Below are 13178 nucleotides of genomic sequence, written 5' to 3'. Positions count from 1 at the left end.
CACCCAATGGATTTTGCCATATAAATTGAGATCCTATTTGAGAGTAAAGCAACACTTTTAATATTTAAATGGCAATTAATGATTAAATAAGTGTTTTTGTTTAGTTATTATCAAGCAAAAAGTATTTAGTAAGGAGTCTGGACTCTAGAGGCATAAGAAAAAGCACACTCACCTGCAGAAAACTCTTTTGGAATATTTGGCATATATTATTTTTTCAATGTTTTTTTTTATGTTATTCAAAGCATTAATTCAACGAGAAATTTTTAAAATAATGTATTAGATGAGTTGTGCAAAAATTTAGTACAGTGCAGTAGTTATTAGTATAAGGAGTTATTTAAAATTAAAATTAGTTAAAATTAGTTAAAAATAAATAAAATATTTTATTTAGCAACTTAGAAATTTTCATAAGACCTAGAACGAGGGCAGTTCTAAAGTCAGTGGCTTTTCGACGGAGGTCCACGGTAGCACTCTCCAGCAGCAGATTCACTAAAAAACATTTCATTTTACTACATACCAGAAGAAATTAAAACCATGGTCCTTATCTCATTCTCGAGCTAATGAGCACTTAAGAGTTTGAACGGTTGATACCTGGCATATAACACTACCAAGGTTTGATAGATTTTCTTTGGCCTCAGCTAATACATTTTGCATTTATGCGCTGCACTAATTCGTTGTATTCGATTTAAACTAGACAAACTTTTCCTACTACTAACTAAATATCTAAGGAGTAGTGTGGAGTCAGAGGAGGCTTCTAATCGACTGTCTATCTCTGGCCTTCAAATCGTTCATTTGGGTTAAGTTGAACAATTTGGGCGATCGGTTATATGTAAGTATGTACGTACATGAGGGTGGTCCAAAAGCACACAGGAAAGTCAACCAGAATTATAGAGAATGGAAAATAAGGAACCCCAAGTTTTTTTTTATATGAAAAACTGAAGATTTCCATAAATTTTACATACGGAAAATTAACTTTTTCGTAAAATTACTATAAAATCGTTTAAAATAAATATTTTTTTATCGAAAAAAAGCATTTCTTTTGAAAAGTCTTTTCATAGCAGAAAATTTACGCAAATTTGACAATAAAATTTTGTATATAAATAAGAGATGAAATGATCGGTAATAAAAAAGTAGTTAATAAAATTTTAGAGGAAGATGCTGTTTCCAGCTCTCAAGAAAAACGAAAACCTTATATAAAAATAACACACAAGAAATAGGAAAAAAATTTTCTTCTATCAAAATTTCGTAAATAAGTTTGCAGCCCTCATGAAAAAATGGTCGTATATTTATTTCTCTAAGAAAACTTCCAGCAAATGCGAAGTGCTGTTTCATGCAACAGAAATAATGGAAAATATTTCTAGTGATTTTTCTCGAGAGCTGGATTCTAAGCTTAAAGGGAAATATTTTTATTCGATCAAAAATTATTTATTTTTAACGATTGCGTCGTAATTATACGAGAAAATATCTTTTCCCATATAAAATATAGGGAGAACTCCAAAGTCCCGGCGGCACGGTTAAATGTTTACCGTTTTCTAAATTTAAAAAATACTGGTCTCCCTATTTTTCATATTCGCCAGTTATGGAAGATGGCTGGGAACAAATTTGTACCACCCTTATTTACATAAGAAACTTTGAATAAGGTAAAAAGCAAAGTAAAATTGTATATAGCCTTCAGCGAAAGACCATTAAACTTATTCAAAGGCTAGTTGGTTAGAGACACTGATTAAACAAGGCAACCACTAGAATGACTACTACATAGGTTTATAGAATGAGGTTGACTTTCTAAAACCTTATCTGTCCAGCACAATCTTGGCAAAGGTTCACAGCAGATCGATAGCTATTAGGAACGTATCTATATTTTTACTGAGTACTAAGTGAAATAATTTTATACCCCAGTGGCTTCACAAATGTCGCTGAATCTAAGTAAGCGCCCTCAAGGATTAAGCTAACCTAAGCTAATCACAGAAAGTATGCTTTTAAATAAAATAGTAAGAAACCACAACCAATATTAGACATCAAGGCACATAAATAAATTTCTTACAAATTAAACGCCACTAAATTAATTGTCTCATACTCACAGGTAATTTATCACTTTGTGTCTGACTAAACGTCCCCACCGGTACTAGGCCAGGAACTGTCATATTTCGACTATTTCGCGCATAGCCACGCGCTAATACTGTATAATTGCCAGCGGCATCGCCATTCTCATCAATGTAAACATGGTAGCTGCAAAGGAGGAAGAAAAGTAGAAAATATTGATTTTTTTGTTTAGAGAAAAGTAAAAAAGTCAAGTAAGTAATTAATAAGAAAAGAATTTGTAAAAATTTACAACCATGGAAACCCTTTAAAATGCCCGCTAAAACTTGCATTTCTTTAATGAAGGAAAAAAATACCAGTAAGCCCATTAAATGCCGAGAATTCATTATTTAAGTGTAATCAAAAAATTATTTTCGCCTTAAAAGAAAGCGAACAAAGCGCTTAATCACCATAGCGGCCATTACTTTTAAATTTGATGGCATTTTAATATACATTTCCCCAAAGCGACAGTTAAAAAGCAATATACAACTGAAGTGTACTTCAATGTTTACCATATACAACTAACAACATTGTAATCGTATTTGCCTTTTTAAACAAACAAAAAAAAAAAAGAAAGAAAAAGAAAACACCTCTTTCTACTCACCCCATGGCGCTCAGGTATTTAGAACCTTTTATAGCCGCAATGATAGCAGTGCCATTTTTTGGTTTGTCACCAGCCTCCAAAACTTTTATTAGCGCATTTGCATACAAATGAACGGCATCGTAGAGGTAAGCAGCCTCAGCGCTGATCTGGGGAAGAAAATTAGAAAATTATTTTAACATAAGAAAAGCTATGACAGAATAAACTAAGAATTTCTTAATTTACATAGCACGGACATATGTACATGAAAAAATTACTCACTACAAACCAGCGACGGAAAATAATCAAAATTCTTTAAATTTTAGCCAAAAAAATCAACAAGTTGCAATCGTTGTAAAACAATTCTAACTATTCTCATGTATTTGTGTTCGTACGTTCTACTGTAATTTACAATGATTTTTATTTTGATCGAGTTTAATCAATAAAGATTAAAAATAATAATTAGTATTTGAGTTTAATTTTTTCGCTCAAAGCAAATTATGATTAACTGATTTTTATTTTTTCGATCAAAAATAATGATTATTTGATGATTTTAATTTTTTTCGCTCAAAGATAATAATTATTATTGACCTTTATTTTTTCACTTAAGAATAATGATCATTCAAAATACTCAAAAGCTATACCAGCGTGATATCTGACGTATTCTTTTCAGAGGTAGCGGCATTCTAATAAAAGCATTAAGTCCCAAAATTTTCAGGTCAAAATTTCAGTAGATTGCCTGTGTATGGCAATAAATAATCATTATTTTTAAGTGGAAAAACAAAACTCAATAATAATTTTTCATTCTGAGGGAAAAATAAAAATCATAAAATAATCGTTATTTGTGATCGAAAAAAATAAAAATCATAAAATAATGATTAAATGCTGATTTAAATTATTTTACTCATAATGATTATCGTCCCTGTTTCAAACTGAATGTGCCTTAAAGTACCACTAAAGTTCACACCCAACACGTTTTCTCACTCACCTGCTTTTCGCCACCAAAATAGCCTAGAGGATTGGGAAAATTGAATGGCGGCAGCTCCATGTATTTGTTGACCTAAGCAGCAAGGATAGAGAAAGAGACAAGAAAAATAAAATATCACTTAAGGCACAAGCCGGAAGGTTTATTAAGATTAAGATAAGTATTAAATATTTCACGCACGTTTTTCAATCTTGTAACACATATCACTCCATTAGCTTTCTATTAAGATACACATATGTACATACATATGTATGGATATTTATTTGGGGGCATTTCTGCTGACTACTCGTATTCCACACTCGATAATTGTCGCTTAGATACGCATTAGTGCGTGTTTTTATAACCACAAATATACCTACGAAAAAATGTAAATTAGGCCATATAAGAAAAGTTTGTCCCAAGTATAAAGTGTTTTTGCCAGGTAATCTCGAAAAAAAAAAATTCCGAAAGTAGTGGTTGCCTTTTTAATTTTTCGCCATATCTTCCTCATTTACGGTTCGATTTGAAAGTTTATTTCAAACTTAGTCGAACTATTAAAATAAAATAAAAAAAATAAAATTGTTTCCACATTTTCTTGGAAAAATACCTTAGATTCAGGGGTGCACGGCGAACTATTTTTTGCTTACTTGAAAGGTGTTACAGCCTAATGTACATACATATTTATGTAATTATGCTTTTAACCAATACACGTTGTCATTCTTGTCAGCATTATTAGCCTCAGTTTGATCAAAATCTTCGTAAATCGTTGCCAATCAATCAATTTTCGACCTCAATCATTTTAAAACCTTACCCCCTGAAAGCTTATCACATACATACTAAGCTTTAAATCATCTAAACTTCAAACTGATCAGTACATTTTGTGTATGTTGTTTAGGTTAGGATCAGCTAAGTACATACATATGTATATAAAATGTACATATAGTTACATATGTTGTCCACAAAATAATAGGAGTGCGATATTTTGACCAGTTTTGGCTATTTGTTTTCCGTTTATTGAATGTTTGTTATTTTGTTATAAAAGTCTAGCTGGTTATACAACAAACACTATATAAATTTATATTTCAAACTTTGTATAAAAATTATAAAAATTCTGCAAATTTTCACCAAAATTTCAAACTTTTTAATCAGAATCTTCACAAAAAGTCTTGGTATGCTGTTTTCAGAATTTTTATATTTTTTGTACAAAAACTTAAATCTGAATTTATTTGGTGTTTGTTGTATAACCAGCTAGACTTAAAAAAAATAATAAATATTAAATAAACAAAAGACAAATAGCAAAAACTAGAATATTTTATATTATATTAATATATTTTTATGCATAAATAAATAGATTAGGTGAGCACTTACGTAATTCAATTCTTGTTTGTACTGACTGTGGGATTAAAATCGTTATACATACTGATGCCATAATATTGTACTTTATTGTTATTAAGCTTAGTTAGTTGCGGTTGCAGTATTGTGAAATTGAGAATAATATTAACTAGTAGAATAACAGTTAAGAGTCCAAATATGTATTTGGCATAATTAGTTTATTTTGCTTTTACAAAGCTGCCAGCTGCAATAGTGAACTTTAGGAATGATTGACATATGTACATGTGTATGTATAAAATCTGCAGATGTTAATCTCATTATGTACTTAAGTAGGAAAGAACCAAGGAAAGCTCCAAATTTAACACACGCCAAGTAAGTATGTAGCTTCACATTTACCATAAAAGAACTAATTTATCAGTGATCCTCTTAAGTCAAAACAGTTGATAACGATTAAATGTACATATATGTAAATATGTACATTAGGGTGGTCCTTAAATGTATGACGCAAATTTTTATATCAGATTTCCTAAGCCCCTACCCCTACGTCGATGCTATTTACTATAGTCGAAGATATCACATATAAATTTCGGTCCCGATTGAAGACGGTTAAAGCCTGTCGCACAGCGGTGCTGAGGTCACAGTACCATAAGAAGATGTCTTAACAGAGTCCAATCGGGACCGAAATTTATATGTGATATACTCGACTTTAATAGTATCGATTTTGAGTATTAAATGAAAAAAAAATATTTTTAATATTTTGAGTCCATAGATGGGTCTTTGCAACACGCCTTTACCGACTCCAGTCGGGACCAAAATTTATATGTGATATTTTCGACTATGGTTGTATGTATCGATTTTGGGTATTAGATGAAAAAAAATTAATTTTAATTTTTTGAGGCTCTATAGAAGAGTTTGTACTTTGCCCCCTGCGCAACACGCCTCAAGTAGGGTTGCCAAACTTACTATAATATATAGTAATGTACTATTTTTTGAGAACTATTGGAAAAAATATAGTATGCAAAGATATTATATTTCTTCAGTTATAAATATAAATATATTTCGGTAATTTTCAAGAAAGCAATGTTTTAAAATGGATGACATTCATACTGAAATAACAATATTAAAATCAATATACCCTAAAACAAAGGGTCCACAGATCAAAAATGGCAACATTTTCAAAAATACATAGGGCCAAATTAACAGTGCGTAATAACGCAGAATAGGCAGTTTTCAGTACAAAAATCTGTAGTTAACTGTCGATTCTGAGTTAACTACGCACTGTGAATTTGGCCCTTAGAAAGATTTACCTAATTTTTCTTAAAATTATTTCGCTTATGCTCTCTATTCCTGCAACTTCGGCATTCACGGAAAGAGTTTTTTCTACTAAGATTGTGAAATAAAGCGAATATCTCACTAATAAAAAATGAACTTTTGATTTATATTATTATTATTATTATTATTATTAGAAAAAAGATGTACACTTTAAAAACATTTTTACTTTTTCTTTAAAAAAATACTATATATATTTGAAGTGTACTATATTTTTTCAGATTTTTTTGAAAAAGTACTATAAATTTCTTAGAAAATGTTGGCAAGCCTAGCCGTCTTCAATCGGGACCAAAATGTATGTGTTATATCTGTGGCCGTGGTGTTACCGATTGATGGGGTGAGACTGAAAAAAATCGGTAATTTGATTTTATATATCACCCTAATGTACATGCATACATACATATGTATTTAATTATACTTTTTACTCGCACATATTTTTCGCCACTTTAATTAAAATATGTATGTATATCTTCCACTCACCTCCTTGGCAAATTTAGCAAACGACAATGACGCTGTTGGAAAGATGCCCACATATGATTGAAAAGCCACTTCAGCGCTTAAATCGATTTTCTCCAGCAGTAAACCGCGCAAATATTTATCCGGATTAGCTGGATCATATTGTTCAATATCGATGCCAACAACAAAATATTCACCTTTGGCCAATAACCCTTTACGTTCCAAACTGACCATCAGGCCAACATGCTCATAGTAGTGGCCAAGTATGAGATAAACTGCAAGTGAGCAAATGGAAAAAGTTCATTTATTGCTGTGAAACGGATTTGTTATTAAAGTCAGTATCATTTCATATACTACATACATACATATTTCCAAAATTCTAAAACTGCCCCATATATTCTAATTATCGAATAAAAAACTCTTTTTTATTAAAAAAAAATTTAACAAAATTATAAGGTTATTATAAAAAAATTTTATCAAAATTTGTCAACCAAAATTTTTTTTAAAAAAGAATTTAAAAGAAATACATAAGTATGTCATACGTATTTATGTTTCTAAAAAAATATTTTAACTCTACTACATGTATAATCATTTTTATTAATAAAGAGATTTTAACAAATTTTCAAAAATATTTTTAACTTATTGTACTTATTTTTTTAACATTTACAAATTTATATTAAAAAAAATAAACCCTCCAGTTTTTAACATTTTATACAATAAGAAATAAAAAATTTATAAAACAAGAACAATTTTTATCAAAATTTAAAGAAATATTTTTAATAACAAAGGTGCTGGCCCAATGTAGGTTTGATTGCTCGCCTTACTGACTTTTTGACATCCAAAAGTTTCGCCACTTCGTATTGGATGACATTCTCCTGTACTAGTGTAGAGACAAAAATATCCAACCAGCTGATCAATCAACACCACCTTGTATTGGATGCGCCTTGATTGTGGCTGTTTTCCTTTTGTTTACTTAATGTTTAAAAGCCTAGCTCATTATATAACAAACAAAATATAATCCACATTTCATTTGTGCAAAAATTATAAAAAATCTGCAAAGTTTCAGCTAGATTTTCAACTTTTTATTCGGATTTTTAAGAATTTTTTTCAGTATGCAATTTGAGCTAAATCTAGCCACCAAAGGGCTAAAACGGTAACACTGCTGGTTATAGTGGAAAACTAAGTTTTGTATATTTTTATAATTGTAAAAATTTATTTGAAGGAATATCGCCAATGGCGATTTCTCAAATTTTTAGGCACAAATATCCAAAAAAAAAAATCGCCAAATCTGGACACTTCTTGGTCACAATTTAATTACATAACCTTGTTTTATTGATTCATGGCAAACGCCATAAATATAACACACTTTGTTTTTTACCCTCTTTGAATTTATTCATTATCGGTTCGCGACCAATGGAGTCGCAAACCCTTCAAAAATTTTTTATAGACTCATTAGAGTGCTCCTCTCCACGGAAATCTTTAGTAAAAGGCGAAAGATTTATTCGACAACTGAAGAGAAGCCAGAGTGATTTGAACAACACACTAAGCAACTACTACTTTAAGATATTTTATAAACCATATGAGAATTTCGTTGAGTTTGATAAACACGAAAGAATAAATGTACTCTGGAATTGACATCCAAATATATATAATAGGTGGAGGAATCGGCAAAAACGTATTATTAACGTTTTCCAAACGCAAAAGAGAAATACAGTGAAACCCGCTTAAGTACCCCCCAGCTAAAGTACCTAACCCGCTTGAGTTTTTTAATGTGATCTGAAGAAAATCCCTCTCTTAGATACCTCCCCGCTTATTTCCCCAACCCACCTAAGTACCTAAATTTTTCTCACCGCATTTACCATTTTATTTATAAGTGCTCTTTTAAAATTTTTACATATTTTGAAATTCAGTGGCAGCGCTACACACCTTGCCAAAAAAAAAACTCAAAAAAATCAACGGTAATTCTTAATCACTTGAAACATGCACATTATTACACTAAAATTGAATGGATTATAAGAGTGTATATTCTTAAAAAACTTTTACACTTCTGAGAAACAAGTTTGAAGTTTTGATGGATTTTTTTTAATCTTCTGGAAAATTTGAAGCTAATGCTTTGAGGTTTCGTGGTATTTGTTAGGGAATGAACTTTGTTTCACTTGAAAAAAAAAAAAACATAAGAGGGGTAGGTAAACAATTTAATTTTGAATTTGGTCCAAAAAGATATGTATGTCCTATTTGTATGTATGTATAAATATGTATAATCAATAACTTTTTAATTTAATTCTTGAGAAAATGACATTGCTTTATCTGTGTTTTTTTAATAAAGTTTTTCTTTGTGTGTTTACGTGTTTTAATAATGCTGCGACCTTGGATTTAAATTACATCACCAAATGTTCATGTTTTTTGCAAGTGCTTATTTATGTAAGTTATCAAGAAGATGTAACTATATCAATAATTATGTTCCCGTCTAAGTACCTCAAAAAGCTGACATTGCTTGTGAGGTACTTAAGCGGGTTTTACTGTATTTGCTTTCAGGCAAGTCCATCAAGTCTATATACTGGTACGTATGTATGGATGTACAAATGTACAAATCGCTCGCTTGCTAGAAGAACGTCGTAACTCAAATAATTGGGTATACCAGCGAAGAGGCTTTAAAGATATTAATTAGGTTTCCCGTATTGAACAAAAATATTTTATAACTGGGAAGAATTTCTTCTTATGAGACACAATTGACAGATATCGCTATGAAATTTTTACACATCTTAAAAAAGTGTGGACTGAAATTTCGGCATACTCAGTACCAAATTTTTATATTTTTATATTATGGCATTCTTCTAGCGAACGAGTAATATGCAAAGCCAGGTAGAAATCAGCAAGTACTAAAGTGAAGAGCTAACAAGGGGCTGTTGGCTGTGCTCTGCTCATGACTCATGACTTCGCTATTGTTGTTGTGTTATTTGTGTTAGCTTGGCTATAGAATGGTATTGCCGTACTGATTAAAATTAATATATTTATATTTACACGCACAGAAAAGTAGTGGATTTCAGGATTAATGGAATGTACCAACCGGTTATACGATAGCGCTCCTCAACTAAGATAGTTTCAAAGCAGCCCGACCGTATATGAAGGGAATAATAAAAAAGGTGTTAAAAACATCGTAACTTCTAAAACATTGTAGATATTTTTCGATACATCGAAATAACTAAACTCAATGACCCAATAACCGAATGTCGAATAGATATACGGGAACTAGAGATAACCGACTGGAGCCAGACTCGATACCTGGTCTGAGAATCATTCAGCTTTTTTTTTCTCATAGAGGTCTTTCCTCAGCAGACCATTTCAAACCTTCGAGAGTTTCTCGTAAACAACTACTTTCCATTGAGCGACGTATTCCACAAATTGGGAAAGAAACTCTGTCGAACAAAATTATGGCCGATAAATAGTTTTAACTAACATTAATACGAAATTTTTTTTTTGTTTAATTTTTTATCGAAAAAATAAGACATATATTTTTTTATTTCATCATGATATTCGAAAATCTGAAAAAAAACCGAAATTTTGAACTCACAAAGAAGTATCTTTTTTTAATTTTTTGCAGTTGATAAACTACTATTTGTCGGAGAAAATCCGTTAAGTAATCAAAATGTGCGTAACTACCTTGGCTTTCTATTAGTGTGAGATAGATTGAAATAAATATTTATTTGCATTAAAAAATTGATTTTTTTAAATATTTTTTTTTAATATTTTTTTTTTATTATTAGTTTGATTTTGGTTTTTTCGCAATCTTTGTATATCAAAAAAAATTGATGGAGTGCACTGTAAACATTTGAGAATGGAAAAACCAAAACTGTAGAAGTTCCGAGATTTTTCATGCCTGCGTACATAAATGTGTGTATGTTTATATGTTTGTATGTATGTCAGGCTAACAGGTCTATTCTGCACGTTACCGAAGATTTTGTGACCGGAAAATTTTATTACCAAAAAATGTTACCACTTCTTGTCACCGCGATTCTAGGTACGTTGGTAATGCAGTGAAAATATTAAGCAACTCAGCTATGAACATTTGTGGAAATTCCTGTATTGCATATTTCACGGGGCAATATTTTGTTACCAGTTTATGAGATGGTAACCAAATTTACCGGTTACAAGAAGCACAGAATGCGAAAAAGGTTTAAAAATTGACAGACACTTTAATTACCGGTTATAAAATTTATGTTACCTTACCTCTCAAAATCCATCCGAAACTTAATAAGGTCAAATGTGGGTATTTCACGCAACTTGAACATCATCGACACATGGCAACGCTTCCACTTTAATGCTATAAGTAGCAGTTCACTAGCGCGCTACTAAAGTCACCCAACATATATACATATGTACACACAGGGAATGTTAAACTGTTGGCAAGCGAATACAGCAGAGAAGGCACAGCCCGTATAAAAGTATACATCTCGCTAGCTTAGAGTGAAAAGTTGTTAAGTCCACTTTATATGAAAATTGATATTTTCATATAGGAACCAAGAGAAGGTAAAACTGCATCCTTTCGAAAAGGATTAAGGTACTTGTTTTATTTTTTTCTGGTTTATATTCAATGAAAGGCAAATTTGCCAAGTCCAAAGATGCACCGAAAATCCAATTTTCCTCTCCAGCAAAATTTATAATAATATACTTAACAACTTTTCACTCTTAGCTGGCTATATAAATAAACATATGTATAGTAGGTATGTAGACAAAAGTATGCGCAGACGTACCCAAATACATATGTGTGCTGATTACCGAAGAGGTAAGAATAACAACTTAACTCATTCTAGATGGATTTGAGCTTAAAGAGAGAAATTGCTAACTTTTGTATAAAAATATAAACTTCTTATTAACCTTTTTTGTTAAATTATACCTAAACATTAGCTTCGGCTAACTAACACATTGAATATTGAATATCTAGTGAAAGATAGCGTGATTTAAAGAGAAAATTGTCAAATTTGATTTAAGTTAATCTTGCATATAACATATACCCATTTAGCAACTTACTAAACGTTTATTATACGTATTCATAGCAGCAAACGTACGCTTTGTTGCTGATACTCTCATTTATGTACATTAGGGTGCATCACTCTACATCCAAAAAAAAGTGTAAAAAATTGGTATTGTTTTTCCAATGGAATTTTAAATTTATTGAATTATAAGACTTCTTTCCGCCAAAATATTTTGAAGACATATTAAGATTTACTTGTGCTCGACCCCATTGAAAAAAAATAAAAAAATTCGAGTTTTTATAAATAAAATTACCTAGTTGCGAAAAGTACTTTATCAAAAGAAAATCACCTCGGATGATAAAAGAGTTAAAGCTGCACAGAAATGTTTGAACATTAATCAACGGAAACAAAATAATGACAGTTTTTGAGACATTTTCAAATCGGTCTGGCTCACGTAAATCTTACTGGCTAAACGGAATGTAGTACCACAGCCACAAGCTATTTCGCTAGCTACATCAGCTACATCAGAAATAATACACCATAACCACTGCTACATATTGTGTGGGCAGTTTAGAGCATTTAGAATATTTTTACTTTTGACGGCTCTTGCTACATACCACAGCCTCACCATTCTGGTTAGGCAGTTAATCGGCCCTTTGCTGAATATCTTCATCGTCGTCGTTGGCGATCGTCACCCCATCAGTAAAATGGCTGACGATGGTCGTACCATCACTTTTATTGACGATGACGATATTCAGTATAGGCCGAATATTTTTCGGAAATATTTTGGCTGTACTTTCACGGAAGCAATTTAAGTGAAAAATTATTTCGTTAATTTGAATTTAATAAGAAAACTGCCCGAAAAGAAAAAAATCTTTTCTAACTTAAATGGCTGGTGAAACCGGCAGTTTAAATATAATAAATTGTATAACAGACTTATCTAACAGGCTAAGCCGACAATTTACTGTAAAAAATTTCTCATACACATAGTTCAAATTCCAAATTTGTATTACGTGACATTTCAATTTGACGTTTATAATCATTTCACATTTTGGCACGACTATGGATTCAAATTTTATTCAAGAAACTTCTGTAAATTTGAGAGAAATGCAACTCTGACAAATCACGCACGCAAATTGATATCGGTTTATCAATTGTGAAAAACTTGCATGTTTATATAGAAAAGTTCACGCCGGTTATATTAAGTTGAGTTGTGATTCGGGGAAAAACACGCAACTTTTTTTGTTGAGGCACCCTAATATACGTATGCATATATATACATACATATGTACCTGGGTGGTTGTTGATTATGTATTTTATTTTTAACTTTTCTTCACTATAGTCACAAATGTGTGTCCAGTTTACTTGGTATATTTTTGGTTCGCTTAACTTTTATACCACTAAATATTGCATTCAATTCTCAAACGATTTATTAGTATTTGTATTTAAATAGTACGTTGTGCGCTGTGTT

At 31.1% G+C, this 13178-nt stretch overlaps 1 protein-coding gene and 1 non-coding gene across 4 annotated transcripts in view; one reads left to right on the top strand and one right to left on the bottom strand.

Moving 5' to 3' along the window:
- LOC118739040 (nuclear hormone receptor FTZ-F1) overlaps nucleotides 1–13178 on the top strand; it is a 628268-nt gene that overhangs the window by 468754 nt on the left and 146336 nt on the right. The gene's annotated exons all lie outside the window — the stretch shown is intronic.
- LOC118740256 lies at nucleotides 8139–8263 on the bottom strand. Its single transcript, XR_004993104.1, has one exon. It is a non-coding gene; the product is annotated as a U5 spliceosomal RNA (small nuclear RNA).

The sequence above is a fragment of the Rhagoletis pomonella genome, unplaced genomic scaffold (assembly GCF_013731165.1).
Source record: "Rhagoletis pomonella isolate Grant_MI unplaced genomic scaffold, Rhpom_1.0 Rhpom_scaffold_00005, whole genome shotgun sequence".
Taxonomy (NCBI): domain Eukaryota; kingdom Metazoa; phylum Arthropoda; class Insecta; order Diptera; family Tephritidae; genus Rhagoletis; species Rhagoletis pomonella.
This window is presented reverse-complemented; position numbering and strand designations above follow the sequence as displayed.